Below are 23,565 nucleotides of genomic sequence, written 5' to 3' on the forward strand. Positions count from 1 at the left end.
TTCTTGGAAGGGCTGGTCCAGGGGGCAGCGAAGGACTTGCCTGGTACACACCCACTGGATCTCAAACCCAGAGATGGCGGCTTCCTCACTGCGCTACTGCCCTGCCTCCTCTCCTCTGCCCAGGATGACTGCAGCAATGTCCCAGGGTGTCCCTCCCAGTCTCTTCTTTTTCTAACCTACCTTCATGGCTCTTGTCACTCTTTTTTTTTTGGTGCCAGGGATTGAACCAGGAGCACTTGACCACTGAGCCACATCCCCAGCCCTGTTTTGTATTTTATTTAGAGACAGGGTCTCCCTGAGTTGCTTAGCGCCTTGCTTTTGCTGAGGCTGGCTTTGAACTCGACATCCTCCTATCTCAGCCTCCTGAGCCGCTGGGATGACAGGCATGAACCACCATGCCTGGTCCCTTACCTCTCTTGAACAACAGAGGAGCAGATAGGAGTGTCACCAACCCAGGGACTTTGGAGCTGGAGAGGCAAGGACTGCATTCCTTCATCCATCTCCCTCTCCCTCCCTCCCCCCTCCCTCCCTTCCTTCCCTCCCTCCCTCTTTCCTTCCTTTCTTCTCTCTCTCTCTCCCTCCTTCCCTCCCTTGCTCCCCACCCTTTTGTCCCAGGGTATATATTCAGGGCCTTTCACATGGTATATAAATGCTCTACCACTGAGCTTTTTTATCTTTAAAAAATTACACACATACACACACAGGCTACCTTTATTTTATTTTCTTGTGGTGCTGATGAGGATTGAACCCAGTGCCTCATGCATGCTAGGCGAGCACTCTACCACTGAGCTACAACCCCAGCCCCAGGTCTTTTTTATCTTGAGACAAGATCTTGCTAAGTTACCCAGGCTAGCCTCAAACTTGCAATCCTCCTGCCTCTGCCTCCTGAGTAGCTGGGATTGCAGGTGTGCAACACTGTGTCTGGATTAACTCATCTTTTTTATTTATTTATTTATTTTAGCTCCAATATGCATAGTACATGGTTGCAGCTCATAAGGATGAACACATGAATGAAGGAATAAATGCATGGATGCAAGGATGAGTCCATTAGCCAGAGTTTTGGCCCATCTGCACTTGACCTTCCCAGCTGTGTCTTCTAGGGGTTTCACGATTGCTTTCATGGAGAGAGGTTCTTCAGCCCTTCCAATTGTGCACAAGCTCTTATGTGCATCTCTTTATTGCTGTACTCCACCAAGTTGTCTGGGAGTGGGTTAATGATTTGGGCTGCAAATCGGAAATGCTTGCTGGTCTTTGGTCTGTTTGGAAGCTTGTGCCCTTAGTAGTAGTGGCCCGCCCCAGATGGCCTGCTTCTTACTCCTGCACAAGCTCACTTTTCCTAAGAGATCTGATAAATATACTCGTGGCTGTAGACAGTCCCCCTGTGACCCCTTGTGCGTGTATCTGCACTGTAGCAACAGGCAGCTTCAAGTTATAGAAATGACACTTGAGTCTGGGGAGGGATGTTGGGGTGAAGCACGGGTCGGACGGAAGCCACTGAAAGAACAATTCACTTTGGGGACTGGTCTTAACTTGTACTGATATCCTGCCTGCCACTGATGGTTATTTAGTCTGCCTTAGTGGGACCTGGCTATCCAGCCCACCCCCCACCTAGGACATTGTTCTGTGTCCTTCGATGGTAACTAAATTCGTGTGTCTCTTGATGAAACTATAGATTCCTTGATGTAGGGATTGGATCTCTCACCTCTTTCTTGTTCCCCCAAGTTGGGCTGCTATTTGTCTGAATGTCTGTCAATCCACACATTGAAACGTAATCCCTAATGCACTAAAATGAAGAGCTGGCTTCTTTGGGAGGTGATAAGGTCAGGAGAGAGGATCCCAGAGAGTGAGATTAGTATCTTTATAAATGACACCCAAAGGCTTCCTTGTTCCTTCTGCCATGTGAGGACCAACAATTTGCCCTCTATAAAGCAGAGAGTAGCCCTCATCCAGTACTGAATGTGTGCATCTTGGAACTTCTCAGCCTCATGAACTCTGAGAAATCAATTCCTGTTATTTACCAATTAGCCACTCCACTGGGTATGGTGGTACCTATCTGTAATCCCAGGACTCTGGAGGCTGAGGCATGAGGATTGCAAGTTGGAGGTCAGCCTCAGCAATGTAGCTGGGGATATGGCTCAGTGGTAGAGCACCTCTAGGTTCAGTCCCCAGAAAAAGAGAGAGAGAGAGAGAGAGAGGGAGAGGGAGGAGAGCCAATCTAAGGCATTTCATAATAGAACAGAATGAGGCACAAGACACACAAGGAAGCAGGAGGATCACTTCAGAGCCTGTTTTTCCTGGCCTTCTCTGTATCTGCAGGTAGCTTTGTGTGCCTGTCTTCCAGAAAGAGTCACAGCAACGTTTCTGGTCCTAGATGCTTTTTCAGAATCTTGCAGTTCTCCATAGGAAGTGGTATTCATTTCTCGTCCCCTTGAACCTAAGCAGAACTCTGTATGTGTCTCAACGAATAGAACGTACCTGAGTGACGCTGTGTGGCTTCTGAGGTTCCAAAAGCCTGTGGGCTTCTGTGTGGCCAGCTCTTGTTCAGCTCATTCTTGGTATTCAGTTACTGCCATGCTACGAGTGACCCACACTGGCCTAAGCGGAGAGACCACATGGACGACTGCGGAGGGGAAGAAACTGGGGACCCTGGCCAGCAGCCGGCATTGCCCCTTGGGCACATGCCTGAGAGAGTCTTCAGACATCCCAGCTTGCCAGCCTTGACGGCTTCCAGCTGAGGCCCTGGTATCAGAGCAGAGAGAAACTGTCCCTGTCGTAACTTGTTCCAAATCCAGACCCTGAGGACTTTCTTTCTTTCTTTCCCTTTCTCTCTCTCTCTCTCTTTCTCTTTCTTTCTTTTCAGTGCTGGTGATGGAACTTTGGGTCTTGTGTACCCTAGGCTAGCGCTCTGCCACCCACCATACCCCCACCTCTACATGGTTGCTTTGCCCAATTTTGGGAGTGATTTGTTCTACGACCCCAGGACAGCCACATACCTATACCGGGGACTGAACAATGGTCAGCCATGGACAGTATATAACACAGTGGTCCTGGAAGATTGTAAGAGAGCAGAAAAATTCCCATCATCTAATAATGGAATAGTCATTGTGATGTCTTAGAGCAACGCATTACTCCCCTGTGCAGTAATGCTGGTGTTAAAAGACAAAACAAAACCTACTGTACTAACAGTCATGCAAATATAGGAGATGCAATTATGTACAGTATGTCATATATGATAATCATAATAAACACCTACATTGCTGGTTTGAGTACTTACTAGGCTTTTATCATTAGAGTTACTCTTTCTACTTATTAAAATTAAAAGGTTACTGGGCTTGGGGATGTAGCTCAGTGGTAGAGTGCTGGCCTAGTATGTGTGAGACGCTGGGTTCAATCCTTAGCACCACGTCCAAAAAAAAAAGTTCACTGTGAAAGTATGCTGTGTTACACCAGTACATCTTGTGACTGTACTGAAAGGTCATGTGAATCTACACGTCTCGATTGGTGTAAGTACACTCTAAGATGTTTGCACAATGATGAAATTGCCCAATGAGGACCCAATTTCTCTGAGCATACTCCTGTCATTAAGCAACATGATTATAACTAGAACACTAAAATAATGGAGAAGCTTCTTCTCTTTGGGATTGAACTGTCTTCCCTGTCCCTCAGGTTTCCGATCACTGCCTTTCAGAGAGCCTTGCCTTTTGTATTTACCCAGTTTGTGATAATATATGTGTTTGTTGTTATGACTGAAAGATATGTTCCAGCAGGGGAAGGATCTTGTGGGTGTCCACTGTGCTGTGTAGCCACATAATGTAGTCCTGGCATTCCCAAAGCTGTGGATTGAATGAACTTGAACCTTCCCAGGTCATACATTCAGTACCAGATCTGGGAGGAGGAACGGGTGGGTATTCCAGCACCTTCGAGAAAGTTTCCTCCGCCACACAGGGTGCATCCACTCCAAACCTTCTCTTGCTCTTATTAGGCCCAAATTTCTGACCATCTAAAGAGTAAAAGGCATGGTATCTACAGAAGTCTCCTCCAACCAAAAACATTCCATCTTCATCTCCACAGACTCCTTGCCAAAATAAGCTGGGAAAAGTTTTGTGAGTGCCCGGATTCCAGCAGGAGTTGAGCTGGTCTGAGAAGAAAAACAGAGAAAAAGGAAATTGCTCCAAATGTTGATTTGTTTAAACTTCTTCACCAACTTTACAACACAAGGCAACCAACAGAGACACACTTGTAATGAAGTAATCGGCCATCGCAGCTAATTTTCCAGCAACAAGAAATGATTCCCACTTCATGGGGTAGATATGAACAGGGTCATTAAAATATGGCCAAGGAGGGAGGGAGGGAGGGAGGGTTTACTTTTTCTGTCTCCTTTAAGTCTGTGTTCTGAAAGCTCAGCAGGAATTTAAACAAATAGCAGGGAGGAATGGTGAATCCGATCATTTTAAAAGAAAAAGCCCCTTTCAGACTTCACCTCCTTTTAATGCCTTGGCTTCTACAAGTATTGCTTTTGAAAATACTGCCAGTTTTTTTTTCTCTTTCTCCATCTGAAAAGCCTACTTCAGGAAAACAAAATTAGCATCAAATTGTTCTAATATTTTTCTTTGCATTTTTTTCCCCTCTAGGTCAAGAAGAAATTGTGGTTCCTCTCATATAAATGAATGTCAGGAGAAGGAAAGGAAGGGGGGTAATTAGGAATGAGAAATGGGGTCACAATGCTTCTCCTTTTAGTTCAAAAATGAAAAATAGGGGCTGGAGGGATAGATCAGTGGTAGAGTGTGGGGCCCTGAGTTTGATCCCTAGCACTTTGAAAAGAAATAAAAGAAAGAAAGAAAAGTAGATAGGCTTAGAGGACAATCAGAGGTAAGAGGAGAGAGCTACCAACAAAAGAGGATTACATGGGTCAGGCATAGTGGCCCAAGCCTGTAATGCCAGCAACTTGGGAGGCTGAGGCAGGAGGATTCCAAGTTGGAGGCTGGCCTCAGTAATTTAGTGGAACTCTGTCTCAAAATAGAAAGGGATGGCGATGTAGCTCAGCGGTAGAGCAGGGGTAAGGGTGTGTGTGTGTGTGGGGGGGGCGGGGATTACATGGGTAAAACGTGGGAGGGGGAGGGTGGAATTGGTTCCTTTGCATTACAGATAGGAAAAGGGAATGAAGAGAAGGATGCTCCCACAGTCCTCAGTTGGGTGCATTTTTAAATTAATTAACTGATTAATGAACATTTGTTTTGGTACTAGAGATTGAACCCAGGGTCACTCTATCACTGAACCTCCTTCCAGCTCTTTTTATTATATGTTAAGATGTGGTCTCACTAATAAGTTGCTCAGGATGGCCTCAAATTTGCCATCCTCCTGCCTCAGGCTCTTGAGTTGTTGGGATTCAGGCGTGCACAACTGTGTTCAGTGGGCATATTTATTGAATTCAAGAAAGGATCTGGGTTCAAGTGTTCTGACTTTGGACAAGTTTCTCAACTTCCCCAAGCCTCAGTCTTCTCACCTATAAAGAGGGAAGAAGAGATCTTAACTCACAGGGTATGAAGGTTAAATAATACAAAGCAAATAGAACATGTCACCCGGCCCCAAGGTAAAGTGTTCTGCAAACTTTAGGAAGAAATATATAAAAAGTTTCCGCAGAGGACAGTCGGTGGGTCAGGAACCCTGAAGACTTGGTGGGCTTCTCCAAGTCAGGCAGCCCAGATTGAGGGTGCAGGGCTCCTCGCCCTGCTAAAGCAAGGTCTTTCACACACAGTCCCTTCCACACTTTGGCCCGAAAATTCGGTGAGGGTTTTTCTTCCTCCTCTGTTGTTGTTGGGTTCTGATTACTTCCATCTGGCTGCAGCAGCTCCAGTGGAGTCTTTAAAAAACAAAACAAAACAAAAATCCTCCCTACAAAACAGCCGCACCAAACCTAGACGGCTGCTTCGCTTCTCACCAACACGCGCTCAAAAGGCAACACGTGCGAGCCATGACTGGGGGCGCACCGGGACCCCTGGCACCTGCGCTCGCTACCCGCGGGAAGAGGGTCCTCCTGGACCCAGCCCCCGCCTCCCTTCCTTCAGGTCCTGGGCTTCCGCTCCGGCGCCCGGACAGGCGCCCTGGGAACTATGACCCGGGCATCTCCCGGCAGAGGGAAGAGGGAGTGGGGAGGGCGAGGGCATTTTAGAGATTGAAAACAGAGCACTCCCAGCGCCTCAGCCCCAGAGCTCATCTGACTTGAGTTAGAGACACTCCCCAATCCCCCATTCCGGCGCCTTAAAAAGTGTTGGAGACTGGCGCGTAGTCTCATTTCCTGCGCGAACTTTCCTGTAGGGGTGCTTTCTTTCTGCGGTGCTGGGGTGGGGGAGAGTCCTAGGCCGCCCCTTTCTCCTCTCCGGGTGGTGTCCGGGTCCTCCTCCAGTCTCCCAGGGCGGGGAGCGCGCGGCGCGGGCGGGCGATCGGCGCCCGAGTGTGCCAAAACCCAGCGCGCGGGGGCGCTGCGCCGTCCCGGCGGCGCTGATGGATTGCAGGAGTGCCGGCGCTCGCCAGCCGAGGCAGCACGGCTCCGCGGACTTTTTTTCAAACTCCCATCAATGAGACTTCGAGGAGGAGAGGGAGGCGGCGGCGGCGACAGCGGACGCAGAGGAAGGCGAGGAGAAGCAGGAGGAGCCGGAGGAAGAAGCGCGGGCCGCGCGGCGCGACAGAGTCTTGCAGAGCTGCTTGCTCGCAGCGGTAGGCTCTGCCTGGCCTGGGGCTGCCTGGGTCCCCTCCTCTGCCTGGCCCGCCCCGCCCAGGCTATCCTGAGCCCCGGCACAAGGCAGCCCGCGGCCGATCGCCGCGCCAGCCAAGTTGGGATGGGGGCCTGCTACCGCTGCCCGGCGCCCGAGAGGCCACCTGCGTGCTAGAAGCAAACTTTTGTCTCCTCGGTAAAGTTGCCTTGGCCTTCTTTTGCTTGCTTGTGCTTGCAAAGCGCCTCCTATCCTGGCTCAGCCCAGGCCGATCGGGATGCTGCGCCGTCTTCGGAGGATCCCTCGGCCGGGGACTGATGCCGCTGTACGGGATCATGACACCGGGCTTAGGGTGACTGGAGGCTAATGGGACTGACCCCGCTTCTGGTTGTGTCGCAGCAGGGCGAGGACTTAGGGGGGGTCTTGGACTGGGTGCTAGTGGTCGGTGGGTCGACTTGGCAACTCCGTCCCTACCTGGGAGAAAGCGCCTCTCTTCTTGGGGTGCACAGCCAACCGGGCCTTTGCCGGGTCGCCGCGCGCGGAAGCCAGAGCCGTTTTGCGGAGGCTGGGGGTTGGCGTCGGAGGCTGGGATGCCTGGAAACTCGCGTAGGTGGGCAGTGGGAGCGTGTCTGCGGGAGTGTGCTGTGTACTGAGGGGCTCGCCACTTGTGAACTTCGAACTCCACTTCTCCCGCCGCGCGTCCCGCAGCCCAGCCTTTCTTTCTTCCTCGATCCTGGCTCCCCTTCGCTTGGCCCTGTCGCCCCCTCCCCCTCGGCGGCACTCTCCTCTCCGGCCTCCTTTCTGGCCTTTTTCCTCCTCCTCTTCTGCCCTCGGCCCAGAGATTCGCTTGACTTCCCGAAGGGATCCCCCACGTAATCCTTTGACGGGTCCGGGGCCCCCACACCCTTCACTTTCGTCCCCGCCCCCCAACTCACCGTCTCCCTCCTACCCCCCACCCCCAACCCGGGGACAATCTCTCAACAAGTATATTTGCTGAGGAATTTGAAAAATCCACTACTGCAACTTGATCTGTGTGTGATGGATGGGGAGAGGCGCGGAGAGAGTTGGGCGCCAATCCTATTAAGGGTTTAGAGAGGGGAGCGTTTTCCCCCGACGGAGGCGGGAGGGGGGGCGGGTGTAGGGCGGGGTGGGGGAAGGGAGCGTGTGCTTGCTTGCGTGTGTGTGTGTGTGTGTGTGTGTGTGTGTGTGTCCGCGCGCGTGCGCGCGCCTCGCCAAGGAGCTGGAAGTCCACCCAACTCCGCGCCTTTTCAGCCCGGCTGTAATTGCTGTCATTTCCTAGGAAACCGACTTCTATTGAGCGGGGAGCTGGGGATGGAGCCCGCGCACCTCACCCAGGATGACCCACCGCAGAGGTGCTCAGCAGCCTTGGGTTCCCCTTAGGGTTCCTATCCCCACTGCCCTCTCTTTTGTGTAATTGCTGTGTGGTTCTCAGAATTGATCCCAGCCAGAGAAGTAGACCTCTCCTTGGGTCAGGTCCGGTGCTCTGAGGGTGTTTCCTGCGCCTCCCTGCACCTCAGTCAGCTCCTGCCTCCTTTTGGGCGCGCGGCTTTGCAGTTCCGTGGCCGCGGCGCTGTCCTGGGCCCCCAGCCCCGCCGCCCTTGCTGGGCGTGTGAGGGTTTAATCCCAACAGGTTCGGATAAAGGGAGCAGTTGTAAAACGGTCATATGCTGTTTGCAGACGAGGCTCTGGGGGATGTTGGAGAATTTGAAAGTAAACGTTTCCCTCGCAAGCGGCATAAAATAGTGTTTAAACAAATATTGTATTGGCATGCTCAGGGGGCTTGGTGCCAAAAAGTAAAGTAAATAAACTGTGAAATCCAAAATATACAGCGGGTGATAGCGGCGGAATAGGCGGGCTTGTCACAAGTCTCTCTGATGCGATCTATTTGTTCTAGTCACCTCCCCTAGAGCCCCCTCCCCGCCCATTTCCTTACCTTGGCTGGGAGTTTCCTTTGCTCTGGCTTCTGTAAGTCTGGGGGCAGGCCCTCCCTGGGCTTGGGAGCTGCTCTGCAGTTGCTCATTGCAGGGGTATTCATTGTGTGCTACCTGGACCCGACTCCCCAGGGAAGAGGAGGGGAGTGGAGGAGAGAGCACCCTAGCCAAGTCTGGCTGGTTTGAATTTTGAGGCCCTTTAAGACTTCTCTCAGCTTCTGGTCTGTCCTGGGGCAGTAGTTCTAGAATGTAGACTGTGGGCCCTGAAGATGCACTTCCCCCCTTCCCCAGGGCCTCTCTCCTTCTGCCAGTTTCTTTCTTCATCTTTCTTGCTTTCGATTTGTTAGACTTGCTAATTCTCTCCTTCAGTTTCCAGGAATTTTGGAGATTCTCTCCGGGACACAAGTCCTGCTCAAACCCAGCCAATATGGAAAGTTATCACTTGTCTAATGAGTTTTAAAGTTCATTATATTTTGTAAGATTTAGGGTGATTTTGTATTTCCCCTCTTGCTTTGAGAACCACTCCGATTTCATGAGGTTGTTTCTTGATTCTAGGGGAATTTCAACGAATACAGGGAAGGTCCTGCATTCAGAGATGCCCTCTCACCCAGGATATAGCCTTTAGGGGAACCTGCCTTGTCTTGAGTCTAGTGTCTCATCTAGAGACAGGTCAGATTGGTGGGATTGCAAAGTCAGTTGGTGAGCATGAGGACGAGAGGGAAGAAGCCCTTGTAAGCCATGGTTGAGCTCATCAAGGAACAGTATTACCAGACAGGTTTATCCCCTTGGGAATTAATGTGATGGGAATTTGCACAGGGTCCTGATTCCTTGAGCTTGGGCTTCCAGGCTGCTCCCAAACTCACAGGACTCCCCCTCCCCCTGGGGGAGGTAAGGTGGCAATGAGGCTTTAGAAGGAACTTCAGTCTCAGCCCACCTTGAAGAAGTTAACCAAATTCCCTTAGCTTTTGTAGGATGCACTAGTCTCCTTGAACAGAGAGGAAATCCTTTGACTTGCCTGGTCAGAGAGGGGGCCTCAGGGCTGTGGGGGTCTTGGGGGCTGTGTACTGTAGCTGCCTTGTTTGCACTACAGACTGAAAAATACACAAATACTTCACGCTTTTTGTACTCCTACAAGTGCCCTGTACACAGTGCAGCCCCTGGGGCTGGATTAGCAAACTAGGGGATTCAGCAGGCAGGCAGACAAAATTGGATATTTGCCTAATAAACACCCTTTTTCCATCAGGGCACCCCTTGGTCACCCCAGGGGAAAACTTCACTGCACAGTTGCCAGCAATTCCCTTTAAATGAGACCAGGAGGTTGTCGTGTGCACTTTAAAAGCCTGTGTGACCCCCTCACACCCAGCTGGCTTGTTAAAGCTCAAAACCAGAGTCCTACACCCTTGTGTCTCTGTGGGCAGGGCAGCTGGCCTGGTCCGGGAAAGAGTTTTTTTTAGCAGGGCTTCCTTTCTTGTGCTGGGCACTCCAGGGTGGTAGAGCAAACCCACCTTGCTTCTTCAGGCCCTGGGGTGGGAAGATCTACCTGGTGCACGTGGGGCTGTCAGGCCAGGTGGACCTTGCTGTGGACAGCTGCAGCCCTTCCTGCTGGGCCAGGGCCCTTTGAAAAGGAACCCCAGGGAAGCAGTTCCCTCCTTTCTTCTTTTCACTAAGTGTCAGAGGCACCGACAAATGAAACACATGAAGAATGCCAAAGAGAGAAACAGTATTCTCAGATTCCAGAAAATTCAGGAGAGCAGGATTGGTGATTATTCCAAGAACCAGGAAGCCCCAGCCATTTCAGGGTGCAAAACTGTCTCACTTCTAAAGAGGGGGAAACTGCTCTGTGATTGTTTTCTCAGGCTTGCTTAAAAGCAGATTTGAGAAAGGGTCATGGACATTGGTGTTTAATAGGGACCTTTTAGTGACACCTTTGACACTTTTGTGTTTTCAAATAAACATTGAATAATGCCAGCTTCGGTGCTAATTATTTCCTCTAAAATTAATCTCAGGGTTTGCTGTGGACTATCAAGGATTTTAAAAAGCAAAACGTCGGTCATTGTTTTTTGGTTTTCAGGATGACCGAAGCACTCTTAATCCACGTAACTATATTTAATATTACGTATTGTGCACAATGATGGAAATATACTCTCTACTTTAGTGTCTTTCTGTTGCCCAATTCTTTCATCACCAGAAGAATCCCTAATACCCCTGTTTCAGTTTTATTTTCTGGTTTCTTAAAAAACTTTGGGGGTGGGGTGGGGAATAACTAATTTAAGATGTGACCAAAGAGTACATATTAAACTGCTTTTGAGATTTGGGTTTAAATGAAACTAGTTAATGTGGTTTTGTGTCTGTGCACATGTGTGTTGTTAAAAAAAAAAAAAAGGGTTCCTGGGAAGTGTGTTTTAACTGAGTGCTGGGTTTCACCATTAGCATAAGAAAAACAGTTTTAGTGCTTTTACTATTGTCTTGAATGAGGAGTCGTAGCAAATGGAAGGAAAGTGAGGCTCCAGGCCGATGGCCCATTGAGATTCTTCAGCAGCAGGAGCTGGTCATCTGCCTCGGAAATCTGTGATCGGATATCACTTTTATCTCGCTTTTCCATTCTCTGGTCTTTTTCACATGTTCACTTTTGTCAAGGTTTTATTGATTATGTTTTCTTCTCTGCAAATCTGTGGAAAATTTAATGAACCAAAAAACAGCAGTGGAAGAAAGGAGACTTTTTATTCATTGGCAGGGGATTGGGATTGACAACCCCCCCCCCAACCTTCCCAGGGCAAGGGGGGGGGGCGCCCAGGCCTCCAGCAAGAGAGCTGGTGGAGGAGAGGGGGTGGCCCTGTTTACAAGACAAGGCGGGGCCTCCCCAGGCCTGGGGCCTCCCGCCTGACCAGCTTGGGGGACTCCTGGCCCAACTGAACACTCGAGAGAGAGTTCTAGCCGCAGGAGAGCCTGTGTCCCACCAACTCCTTCCTGGCCGATGGGCTGCAGCTCTGAGCCTTGTCCTCCAGGGCCCTGGCTCTGGGGCTTGGGGTGGGGAGGGTGGGAGACGTTTGTAGCTCTCCGCCCTACAGGACCATTCCAGGGCAGGGCCTTCCCCGCTGCAGTTAAGTATCTCCCTGCCTCCAACCCAGCTCGCGCAACCCTGTAATTAAGCAAAGCCCCTGGTGTGATTACGCGTTGCTGACTCGGCTGGGTTTGGAGCCCGTTCTCTGAAAGCCGGTGACCTCTTGCTCCTTCTAGAGGCTTCCAGATCAGCTTGGGTTACCCTGATCTTGTCTGTCTCCCCCACTCTTTCTCCCTTCCTGTCTCTTCCTTTCTTTTCTTCCCCCTTTTCTCGGTCTCCCCTTCCCGCGTCCTTTCCTCCCCTCTCCTCCTGGTTTCTTTTCTCTGTCCCTCTTTTCTCCCCGCCCCCTCCTTTCTCTTCCCCACTCCCTTCTTTCCTCTCCCTCCGTCTCCCCGCTCCTCTTTGTCTCTCCTCGCTCCCTCTCGCGTCTCTTTCCTTCCCCACCTCTCCCTCTTCTGCTTTCCACTTCTGTCCCCTCTTTCCCCCCATCGTGACCCGCCGGGTGGAGGACTTGCCGGCCAGGCCTCGGGGAGGTCGCGTGTGCGGCGTCCGGGGAACTTTCGGTGCCTGGTCGCCTGCCCACCCGCCCGCCGCCGCGTCCCTCCCACCTGCGTGCCGGCCTGTTTTGCGGCCAGCGAACAATGGACACATTGTTGCGGGTGGCGGGAGACTGGACCCTGCTCGTGGCAAGTCCGGGAGAAGCCAGCCGGCCAGAGCCCGGTGGGCCACTGCTGGGGCGCACCAAGCCCGCTCCCACCCCGGAGAGGTGCCAATTCCAAAAGATGCCTGCAAGCTCCATCCCCTCCTCCTGCTCGGTGGCTCGCCCTCCTCCTCGTTAACCGGACGGGCGCTGGAGTTTGGAGACCAGATTGAAGAAAGAGCATTTCAGGAAAGAGAGAGAAAGGGCCCATCACCAAACTTTTTGTGGCTTCTGAAACTTTTTCTGTAAAGCATCTGCAGGGAAAGGCCTTCTCTGCTCGATCCCCACCCCAAGGATGGTTGTGGGGTGGAGTGTGCGGGTGGAGGATGGGTGGTCCTCTCCTCCAATCGTCTTGACTCGTAGGGATGCAAAACCTCTTAGCACGCAGAAAGAAAAAAAAAAAAGATCTTTAAATGCTTAAAAGAGCATCGTCCCAGGGTCCAAGATAGTCCCCCTTTCAGCGGATGCTTAGCGCGCTTCTTTGTGCCGTGGACAATGCCATAAGTCAGCTCGACTTTGGAGCCACATTTATAAGGAACTGTAAGGGCCGCTCAAGTACACTTGTGCTAAGTTGAATTGATTGAAATTTAATGGCGGTTAGTGGCGATGAATGGTAATGATTTTCTAGCGTATCTTTGGCATACTTGACATTAATAACTGGAGTGTGTGTGTGTGTACGCGGCCGAGAGCGCGCCACACACGTGAGGCGGCAGCATTATTCATTTCCGAGATGCGGGTCCTTCTTCTCCTCAAATCCTTTTCCTTCGCACCATAATTCAGTTGTTTCTATGATTACAAAAAATAAATAAAAAAAAAGAAAAGGAAAAAAAAAGAAAGAAAAAGAAAAAGGAAAGAAAAATCTTTCTCCATTGAGCACGTACATCACGTCAACATAATTTTGAGCTCATGATTTTTTTTCAATTCCTACATAAATCAGCTTCTAATATACAGAATGTGATGAATTTGTTTTAGCTGCATCATGAATTAATGGTATGCAAATAGAGGCTTTGCAGGTGAAATGATTTACTTAATAATTTCAACTTCTAATATTTAAGCTCATTCATTATGTTAGGAGTTTAAAAAAAAAAGTCCATATTTTTAAGCCTTCGATGGGAAGTTTAGCATGCAAGTATGTGCACCGTGGGCAGATCCTGATGGTCAGAAAATAGTGTGTGTGTAATTTGTTGGTTCTTTGAGAATCTGCTGTTCACCAAGCAGTGGCCCAAGGAAGTTAGGATAGAAGAGTGACTGAACTTCACCTGGGGGAGAACACAGAAATGCATCTACCTAATTCCAACATGGCCATCACCCCGACTGTGTTCTATGGGAATGAACCAACTGGAGTTGGGGAGCTAAGGAAATCTTCCCATTTGAGCTGGTCTTAAGGGATAAGTGTCACGTGGAGGAAGGAGGGTGAAGGGACTCCGATGCTCTGGGCCCCCGTCTTTGTCAGGTATTCATTAAAATCATCTTAAGAGTTGATCATTAAGTAACTACTGGTGAAAGTGACATTGGTGTAGAAAGTTATCCAGAATACCCTCCAACTAACTGCTGGGAAGACTTACACATACAGCATCTTTTCAAACTGTTTTCTTCCTGAAGAAGTTGAGGAAGAGAGTAAGAAATGCCATTCACTATGAAGAGAAATCACATGAACCTTTTCCAATTGGCCCCTCATGGAGAGCGAACCCCAGATCCTCAACCTCTGAGTGACCCTGTAATTGCTTTACCTCTTGGGAGAAGGGTGCTGCTGATGTGGACTCTCAGGCTCTTCACATTCAGCTCTGCCTAGGGAGCTAAGCACATCCTGTCCCCTGCACAGCTCTCTTTGTGTCAGTGGGCCTGGGTGTGGTGGCACATGCCTATGAGCCCAGTGGCTTGGGAGACTGAGGCAAGAGGATCGCAAGTTCAAAGCCAGCTTCAGCAACTTAACAAGGCCCTAAGCAACTTTAGTAAGATCTTAATCTCAAAATAAAAGATAAAAAGGGCTGGGGATGTGGCTTAGTGGCTAAGTGCCTCTGGGTTCAATCTCTGGTACTTGTCCGCCCCCACCCCCCCACCAAAAAAAAGAGTCAGTGGGAAGGCAGCATGGGAGGGCCAGAGTCTAAGGAAATGTGGGTTCTTTGGCAAGGAATGTGCCTGTCTTCCCCTGTGGCCTCCATTCCTAGCCAGCTTCAGTAGGCAGGGCGCCTGGGATGTGGTCACAGGAAGAGTATGTATGAGTGTTGTGGTGGTGGTGAACTTGGGGACACTGATGGAGGCAGGAAAAAGCAGTTGACCTCCGACGGCCTTTTCAGATTCCCGTGAAAGCTGAAGACAAGGAAGGGCTGATACATAAATATGTCTCAGATCTCTAAAGATAAGAATAGAGTTTTGACTTTACTTCTCAAAAAATTGAGGTCACAGTGGTCGGGTGACAGGTTGAAGGCACATCACTCAGATGTTTCTGCAGACAGTAGTGGGTTGTGCTGTCATGATACATTGTGTGTGTCCAGACAGTGACAGTATATTTAGGGCTGGCCCTCACTGTCTGCAGAGATCAAGGAGAGGGGACATCTCTGGTGTTCATGCGTCCAGGGTGTGCCTATTTATATCAGAAAAGAGGAAACCAGAGTCTGCCTTTGCTGGGTCAGGACTTTTCAGGTATGCAGATTAAGAGATGAACAGGATGGGAGGCTTTTTTATTTTAATTGTTATTTGTTCTTGACATGTGTATACAAACATGGAGTGTATCTTATTCTAATTAGGATCCCAGTCTTGGATATATACATGATATGGAGATCCACCGTGAGGTGATCTTATGTGTATGTAGGAAAGTGATGTCCGATTCCTTCCACTGTCTTTCCTATTCCTGTCCCCCTCCCTTCCCTTCCTTTCTCCTTTGTCTAATCCACTGAACTTCTATTCTTCCCCTCCAGGATGGGAGGCTTTGAGAATTGTAATTCAGATGCATTTGCCTAGAGAAGATGTAGTACATAATATACATAATATAGTATGTTACACACACAATATAATATGTAAGATTACTCTTCCCTCTGTTAAGTGTGAATGAAGGATGTGTAATATGTATATTTATGTGGATATACATTTATATCAGTATAACTTTAAGCTTTAAGCACCAGCTCTTTTTATGAATTAGATTTTTTTTTTCTTTTCTTGAGGTGTACTGATGCAAAGAGAGAGAGAGAGAAAGAGAATAAGGTGAGAACTAAAGTGAATAGAAGCAAATGAAAGCAAGACTTGAAAAACTGCTAGGCACGGTGGTGCACGCCTGTAATCCCAGTGGCTTGGAAGGCTGAGGCAGGAGGATTGCAGGTTCAAAGCCAGCCTCAGCAGCTCAGCGAGACCCTGTCTCAGAAGAAAATATAAAAAGCACTGGGGATGTGGCTCAGTGGTTAAACACCTCTGGGTTCAATCCCTGATACCAAATAAATAAATAAACAAATAAAATAAATAGAAGGACTGGGGATGTAGCTCAGTGGTAAAGTGCCCCCAGTTTCAATTTGTAGTACTGCAAACAGAGAGAGAGAGGAAAAATAAATAAATAATAAATAAGGCCTCCAAAAATTGCCTCTCGGTGGGGTTCTGGGCCTCTGAGATGAGGTTCAGATGGCAGCTTGTCAAATATGCAGACTCTCAGGCCCAAGAGGAAACCCGTTGAATGAGCACTGCTACTGAGTGGGGCCAGGAACATTTTTATCAAGGTGGGGTGATAGGAGGGACATTTTATTACTAGGATGTCCCTCAGTTCTGAGGTGGCCCAGGACTGAAATGTCAGCAGGTGGTGAGACGTATAGCAATGGCCTGATTAGCTATTGCTGGGCTGGAGTTTGGGGCAAATAAATGAACTGAGGATCAATTTGCTGCTTCTTTCCAAATAGTACAGAGATTGGACTCCAGGGTCTCTTTGCTGGGACACTGGCTGAGACTGTATGATGGCTCTGTGGTCACAGCTGATGCTGGCCGCCAGGAGAAACGATAGAGTGTGTCAGATCCCCCCGGGGTTTATGTGTTGTAGGGTTCTGTCCTGAGGTCCCTGGGATGACACCTCTTTTCCTGTGTTTGCTTCATGATTGTTCCCACGGCTGAAGTTGCTAGAAGCTGGACCCTCTTTGGGTCCAGACTGTTGTTTGGCTGTTTGAATGGGTCTTTGGGAAGTTTGAATCACACTTGAAGGACATACCTGTGGACATTTTTATTGTCCCAAAGAAGGATAGGAAGGACCTAGATTGATAAGGGTGAGGAGCTGGTGTGGGCTGTCACCCCTCCCGCCCTGGTGGCACGGGGCCTGGGAGCTGGAAGGATCTTGCCAGGAGGGTCAGCAGACCAGCCTGCTTCTAGTGGTCAGTGCAGAGGGGGCTCAGCACAGGTCAGCTCTGACCTGATTCACCCACTCATCTCTGACTCTTCCCACAAACCTCAGGCTCTGTCCTTGGATCTTGGCTGCTCAGGCCACAGGAAGCCGGGGCTATGGGTGTGGGGTCTCAGGACCTTTGCTGAAACCCAGACCACTTCGTTTTCTTGGTCTCTGCCTCCTGAGGAAGGGAGAGGCCTCTGTTCAGAGGCTCAGCTGGTATAAGTGGAGGAAAAGTCTCCCGAGTCCCGTAGACTGCTTGGGTCCTTCCATTTCCCCTCCAGGGGTTCCTCAAGGTGCTGGGTCCAGAATTCATTAGTAGGTTCTGGGTGCAGAATCCATCAGCATAATGTGATTCACACGTTCAGGTGAACTTAACAGCCATGCCTCCAGTGCCCTGGCCTTCTCTGCTCAAGGCCGAGCACGCTTAGCATCCGTCTTCCGGGCTGCTGTGTCAGCAGTAAAGTCGAGCAGGCATGTGGACCATGGTGAGCTTCATGTCAGTGGGAGAGGGTAGGACTTAGGAGCTCAGGCTTCACATAGAAAGGCCTGGTTTGTGCTTAGCATGAGGAGGCTCTGGGTTCAATCCCCAGCCCTGAGAGAGAGAGAGAGAGAGAGAGAGAGAGAGAGAGAGAGAGAGAGAGAGAGAGAAAGTGTGTGGGGGGTTTGACTCCTCTAGCTAGGTTGCTTAACCTTTCTGAATCTTGATTTTTCTCAATCATAAGCAGAGGCTCCTTTGAAAGGTTGTAGGAATGAGTAGAGGAGGTAGCTTGTGACAAGTGCCGGGCATGGTCTCTCTGGTAAAACCAGGAGCTGAGTCAATATTTGCTGTCATTCTCATTTATCCTGTAAAAGGCCCAGGGACCAAACCAAAGGAACAAAGTAGGACGCAGAGCTGAGTTCCTCACCCCCAGGAATGATCTTATTCCCCTGTGGAGCTGTGTAGGCTGGAGGGCTTCAAAGGGAACCGCAGTCCTCTGAGTCGGGGATGTGGGTTCCCAGCCCCTTTTCTGAGCCGGCGCTGTGTCCTCAGTCCCCTCTCCGCCCCTGGGTGTTTGTGAGGATTGCAGGAGCTGTTTGTGGTTGGGACAGTGGACATGTGCTTGTAGTCACATGAAGCAGGGAGCCTAGGGCCAGGGTCCCTGTGTTGGTGTTGTCATCCTTGGTCCTGACTGACCCGGGCCCTGGTAGGCCCCCCCGCAGCTCAGCAGGGCCCTGTGGGGCCATCGGGGGGTAGGAACACAGGCAGGCGCACCCTAGGAGGGCCCAGGAAGTGGAGATTTCTGCCCCTGGGAGGAAGCACTTCTGCAGGGGTTTCCTCTGGCACAGCCTGCAGGTGTGTGCTGGGCTCTGTGGGGCCACCGTGAGGTGCCACCACCTCCTTCAGCTTTCTTGGCTTACTCTGGGAAGGGGTGGTGTCTGCCTGACTGATGTCTTCTCCTACTTGATCTCCGTGTCCCCTCCCGATGCTCTGTCTCTCCTGGCTGCATGGGTGGGGAGGAGTCTCCAAATCCCAGTGTCCCTTCTCCTGGGCCTACCTGGGGTGGCAGGTCTGGGTTCTGCCCTAAGCCTATCCATCCTGTGGGACAGGCTCAACCAGAGGCAGGAGGAAATGGAGAGCAGATGGACCACCTCTGCCCTGCTCAGGTCCTCCTCGGCCAGCGAGCACCCTGTCCCTTGCTCACATGCCTGTTCCTTGCACCCTGGTCTTGGCATTGACCTATTTCAAGAATGTCTTCTTCCTCACTGTTACTTGGGGTGCTTGGAAGAAGTCTCTGGGGACCAAGGGGCTGCTGAACATCAGGGCATGAGGGGCTCAGGCTGTCAGCCGAGGCAGGGTGTCCCAACAGCTGCTTTCCAGGTGTGTGTTAGTGTCAGACGGGGCTCTGAGCGGGAGCCCCAACATGGCCCTAGTTCAGGGTCAGGGTCCTGGGAATGGAGCCTTCCTGTCACCTGGTCCTGCTGACGGAGGACACCTGGGCTTCTACATGCCTGTAGCTCTGCTCATGTGGGACAGCTTTTGGGGGAAGATTTGTGATTTTGGGGGGAGGGGAACTAGGGATTGAACCCGTGGTTGCTCTATCATGGAGCCACATTTCCAGCCCTTTTTTTTTTTTTTTTTTTTTTTTTTTTATTTAGAGACAGGATCTTTTTTAGTTGCTTAGGGCTGCACTAAGTTGCTGAGGCTGGCCTTGAACTTGCGATCCTCCTGTCGAAGCATCCCGAGTCACTGGGATTACAGGCATTCATCAATGTGCACCACTGGGCCTGGCTCCTGTCTATAGTGACAGAATCCCCCTGCTCCATCCAGATTCCCAAAGGAAGATTTGTAAGGCAGATTGAGGAGCCTCAGGGGCACTGGGGACCCTCCAGCAGGGCAGGGGAGTGAGGGCTAAGGGCATTTTCATCTCTCCCAGGTGTCTGGTGTGGAGACCTTGGTGCTGTCTCCTTGTTCAGGTGTGGCCTCAGCGTCCAGAGACCTGTGGCCCTGTGGAATGTTCCTCCAGTCTGCAGCTTCCAGGGGTCGCCTGGCCTGGGTGCTTGGAGGAGGAGGCATCAGGAGCAGGAGCCTGGGCTGTCTGGTGTCTGGGCTCCTGGGTCTTCCTTCTCCCCTTCTGCTTATGGTGATTTCACCAGGGGACAGTGAATTTCCCAGCCCAGTGCCTGCTGTGGATATCTACTGGCCAGCTGTGGAGTCAGCTCCCTGAGGAAGCTGCAGGCTCTCCATGGCCAGGGCATCTTCAAGTTCACCTGGGCAGGGTGGGGCGTCTGTGAGCCAGGCTTGCTGACCCCTGGCTTAGTTGGGGTTCCAGTATCAGAGGGCTAGTAGTCCTGTCCTGATGGAAATGAAGGGGAATTGGCCGAGGACCTTTCTTTTACTTGACTGACAGCCTAATGCCTGATTGTCTAGCCTGAAACCACGTGTCCCTCACAGGGAAGCTTGTTTCCAATGACAGATATCCTCATGGGTGTCCAGTTTAGGACTGCCTGACCATTGCTCTGGCATGGCGGAATCTGGGGAGGCCCTGGTTCTTCTCATGGAAGGTGCACATTCATGCATCACACAATATGAAACAAGTTCCAAGATTTATGACCCACAAATCCAGGGAGGGTGGGTGAGGCAGGAGGACAGTCCTCTGTCCCCGGGTCACAAGAGGCCCAATGTAGAGTCAGGTGTGTGTGAGTATGGGGGAACCAGCAGCATGTCAGTGTGTGTATCTCCATCCATCTGCCCTTCAGCCACCACCCATTCCCCCATCCTTTGTCCCCTCATTCATGTATATATAGGGGAAGAGGATGTGAGTTCAAGTTCTCAGACAAATGCCTGAATGGTCCATTTCAAAGCCATGGGAAGGCAGGGAGCCCTCCGCTAGGCAGGGGAAATGCCTCCAAGTTCCTTTCTCTCTGTTGTTCATGGCACAACTCTAAAATCAGGACCCTGTCCCATGTTGGCTCCTGAGGGCTGCTTTGAAACAGCTGCTTTGCCATGATCAAGGGTTATACTGTTGATTCTTAGCTAGGGACATCTGTCCCTAGGAGGACATGTGACAATCTCTGGAGACATTTTTGGTTTTCTCAGGTGGTTGCTATTGGTGTCCAGCTGGTAGAGGTCAAAGATGCTGCTCAGCATCCTGCAATGTACTGAGTAGCTCCTGGACAAGGGTTATCCAGCTCCGGTGTCCACAGTGTCAGTGGTGCTGCTAGTGGGGGACCCTGGTCTGCTGTAGGGTCCCCCTCCATGGCTACACACAGGGTGCTACGGCTGGGGCATCTGGGGGATCACAGCAGGCCCTGATACGTTTATATACCGCATGCTCACACCAGGTTGGAATCATAACCCTTATTTTCTGTGCCTTGAATTTGAAGTGGTGTGGCAGGTGCCATCAAGAGGAATTCCTCGTGTAATCCATCAGTCAATCAGCTGGAACTCTCTGGAACATCTGTTATGTGCCAGGCGCTTATTAGGCTCACCGCGGAGGCATACCTGGCTAACTTGGTCACAGAGCTGGCTGCCTCTGGAATCCCAGTGGGTTTCTCAGGTGTGCATCTTCCTCCGACATCCTCCAGGCCCAGGGAGAGGGCTGCTTTGTAAAAGCCAGAGATTGACCAGCGTGACCTTGAAAGGTGGCTACGTGGAGACATTGGTAGGAGCAGGAATTACCCTGAGAGAAGCTGGATATGACCGTTTTCCTGGCCTCTGGCTGCCACATTTCCCACTGGACGATGCCTTTTGTGTTGGGCTGCTCTTGGCAGCTGCAGTCGGTGGCTGCAGAGTCCTGGGTCAGCTTGGTGAGAGGTCCTGGTTGGGCCTTTTGGCAGCAGGTCTTCCATTTAACCAAACAGTTGCGCTAAGCATTCTGGGATGGCCTTCCCCCCAGAGGTCCAGGCTAGGTCTTCCGTGATGAGGACTTGGCCAGGGGAAGGACAGGAGGAGGAAGGGCAGTCCAGACAGAGGAATTCACAGGGACACACGCTGGACAGAGTGTGGCACTTCTGGAACTTCTGGTTTGGGGAGGGATGGGAATCAGCCTGGAGTTGGTCTCAAAGGGGGCAGCTTTGTGCTCCCAAGGGTGACTCCACGGATTTATTGTATACCTGGGGTTTATCTCCCTGTTGTGAGATGTAAACCTGCCGCAGAACCAGACTGGGACACTTAGGATCCTGAAGTGCAGCAAAGCAATTATCACCTTTGCCTTTTCAGTCTCCCCTCTTGGATTTAGACTGTCTTAGTGTCTGAAGTTTCTTTTTTTGTTCTGCCAGATACAACTCTGTGTGTGTGTGTGTGTGTGTGTGTGTGTGTGTGTGTGTGTATGTTTTTTTGGGGGCATTCCCAGAACATATACACAGACTTCTTCTTATCCTTCTCTGGGGTATGTCAGCCCCCTACCTGTTCCTGACCTCCCTCCCCAAAGATAACTCATCCTCAGAGTCAACTCTTGGGCTCGTTGGAGGGAATAACTGGTGGAAAAGGGGGAAAATGAGGTGGATTTTCTGAACACCCTCCCCTGTGACCCTCAGGAGCACCTTTTGTGATTTAAGAGTGGTATTAGGGTCTTGTGTCGATTATCCATTCATCCATCCTTCCATCCATTCTTAGTCCCCTCATCCATCCATCCACCCATCCATTTATCCATCATTCCTTCCACCCATCCATCCATCCCTCCATCTATCCACCCACTCACCTATTCATCCATCATCCATTCATCCATTCATCATCCTCCCGCCCTATGCTGGGGATCTTTCTGCTAGGCAAGTGCTGTCCCACTGAAATTTTTACTCCCTTGTTATTTTATGTTGAGACAGATCTCGCTAGGTTGCCTAGGCTGTCTTGAACATGTGATTCTCTTGCCTTGGCCTTCCAAGTAGCTGGGATTACAGGTACGTGCCTCCACTCCTGCCTAACTACGCGGGGTTTCAAGGCCTCTGCTGTGGGTCTTTGGTACAGCTTTCCTCCTGTCCATGAAGCCCAGGGTCCTTTCTTCCTCTGTGGCCTCTTTCCTGGCCCATCCAATGCTCTCACTTGTCCCTGGGGTCTCTCTTGCTTCTATCACTCACCAATACTGTCTTTTTGTTGTCTGTTTATTTGTGCTTAGTAAATGTGGTTGATAAGTGAATTTGGGGACAATATTTGATGGGAGGAAATGGATTTGTTTTTCCTTGACATCTCTCTTAAGAAACACAAGCCAACCAGGCAGTCTCCAGATGGGCTTTCTTGGTTTGGGAGCAAAAGCAATTGCTCCCTGATGATTCGTTTTAACGGAGATGTGTTTTCATCCAGTTGAAGCCTGGGTTCTAGTTCGTTTGGGCCCCCCACACATAATCTATGTGTATGATGTTTTTTACTCACTGTGGGGGTTGTAAGTGGGAGGCCGGATGTTTGGCACTGGAAACATGGAGAGGTAACCAGAGTTCCCAGCTGGGAGTGACTGTGGGACCCCATCAGGACCTGTCCTTCTCTGAGCCTTTCCTGCTTGCTTTCGTGGATAAGGTTATTTCTGACACTCTTTAAGCCGTGACTCTCATTGCCCGAGATCACAGTGTTCGTGATCAGGAAGGTTTGTCTTCAGGGTTTTCAGATTCATCGGCAGTCATTTCACTGATGTACTTGATCTTAGTGGACCTTAGTCGGCTACTTAATGGACGATGGACCATGCTTATGTCTTTAAATGCTGCCACACCTTCTCAGGATGGAAGACCTTGGAGACCTGTAACCCCCCAACCATCACCAGGTCTGGGATGCCCACACAGCACATGTCATCAGTGTGGCCCCGCCAGTGGTCCCCCAAAGAGATCATCTTGTGGGAAGGGGACGAGGTTTGCTGGACCAGGAGCTCAGAGCAGACCCTGGAGATTGACTGCAAATCCAGCTTCATGCCTTAGTTTTTCCATGTGTTAAAATGAGGGTAACTGTGGCACCCACCTCCGAGGGGCAGAGGGAAGGTGAAAGGGGAATTCTGTGTCAAGTGCCTGGGAGCACAGTGAGCATGCAATAAATCTTTATTATTATTATTCAACAGGCAGCCCAAGTGGGCATGGTGTATTTGGCAGCCACATCACACTAGTGACTCATTTAGGCTAAAGTTAAGAAAATCCGGACTCTCATTTAGCACGTGCTTCTGCTTTACAGCACAGTCCCCATCTCGCTGGGTCCCAAGAACTCAGTTTGTGCTGAAAGACGTCTTGGCAGGGAGCAGAGCCTGCACTTGCCAGAACTGAGTGCCCTGTGCCCCTCTCTCTGCCCAGGAGAGCTCTGTGTTTTATTTAAGAGGAGCCTGATCTTACTTTCA

At 50.5% G+C, this 23,565-nt stretch overlaps 1 protein-coding gene across 2 annotated transcripts in view; it reads left to right on the forward strand.

Moving 5' to 3' along the window:
- Window positions 1–6,263: 6,263 nt before the first annotated feature.
- Window positions 6,264–23,565, forward strand: part of Gli2 (GLI family zinc finger 2) — a 232,940-nt gene continuing 215,638 nt past the window's right edge. The window contains exon 1 of one of the 2 annotated variants that reach the window (XM_040294133.2): window positions 6,264–6,908. The gene's annotated coding sequence lies outside the window, so the exon portion shown is untranslated. The remainder of the gene's footprint in view (window positions 6,909–23,565) is intronic. The other variant, XM_040294135.2, reaches the window with a different exon arrangement.

This window comes from Ictidomys tridecemlineatus, chromosome 7 (genome assembly GCF_052094955.1).
Source record: "Ictidomys tridecemlineatus isolate mIctTri1 chromosome 7, mIctTri1.hap1, whole genome shotgun sequence".
NCBI lineage: Eukaryota > Metazoa > Chordata > Mammalia > Rodentia > Sciuridae > Ictidomys > Ictidomys tridecemlineatus.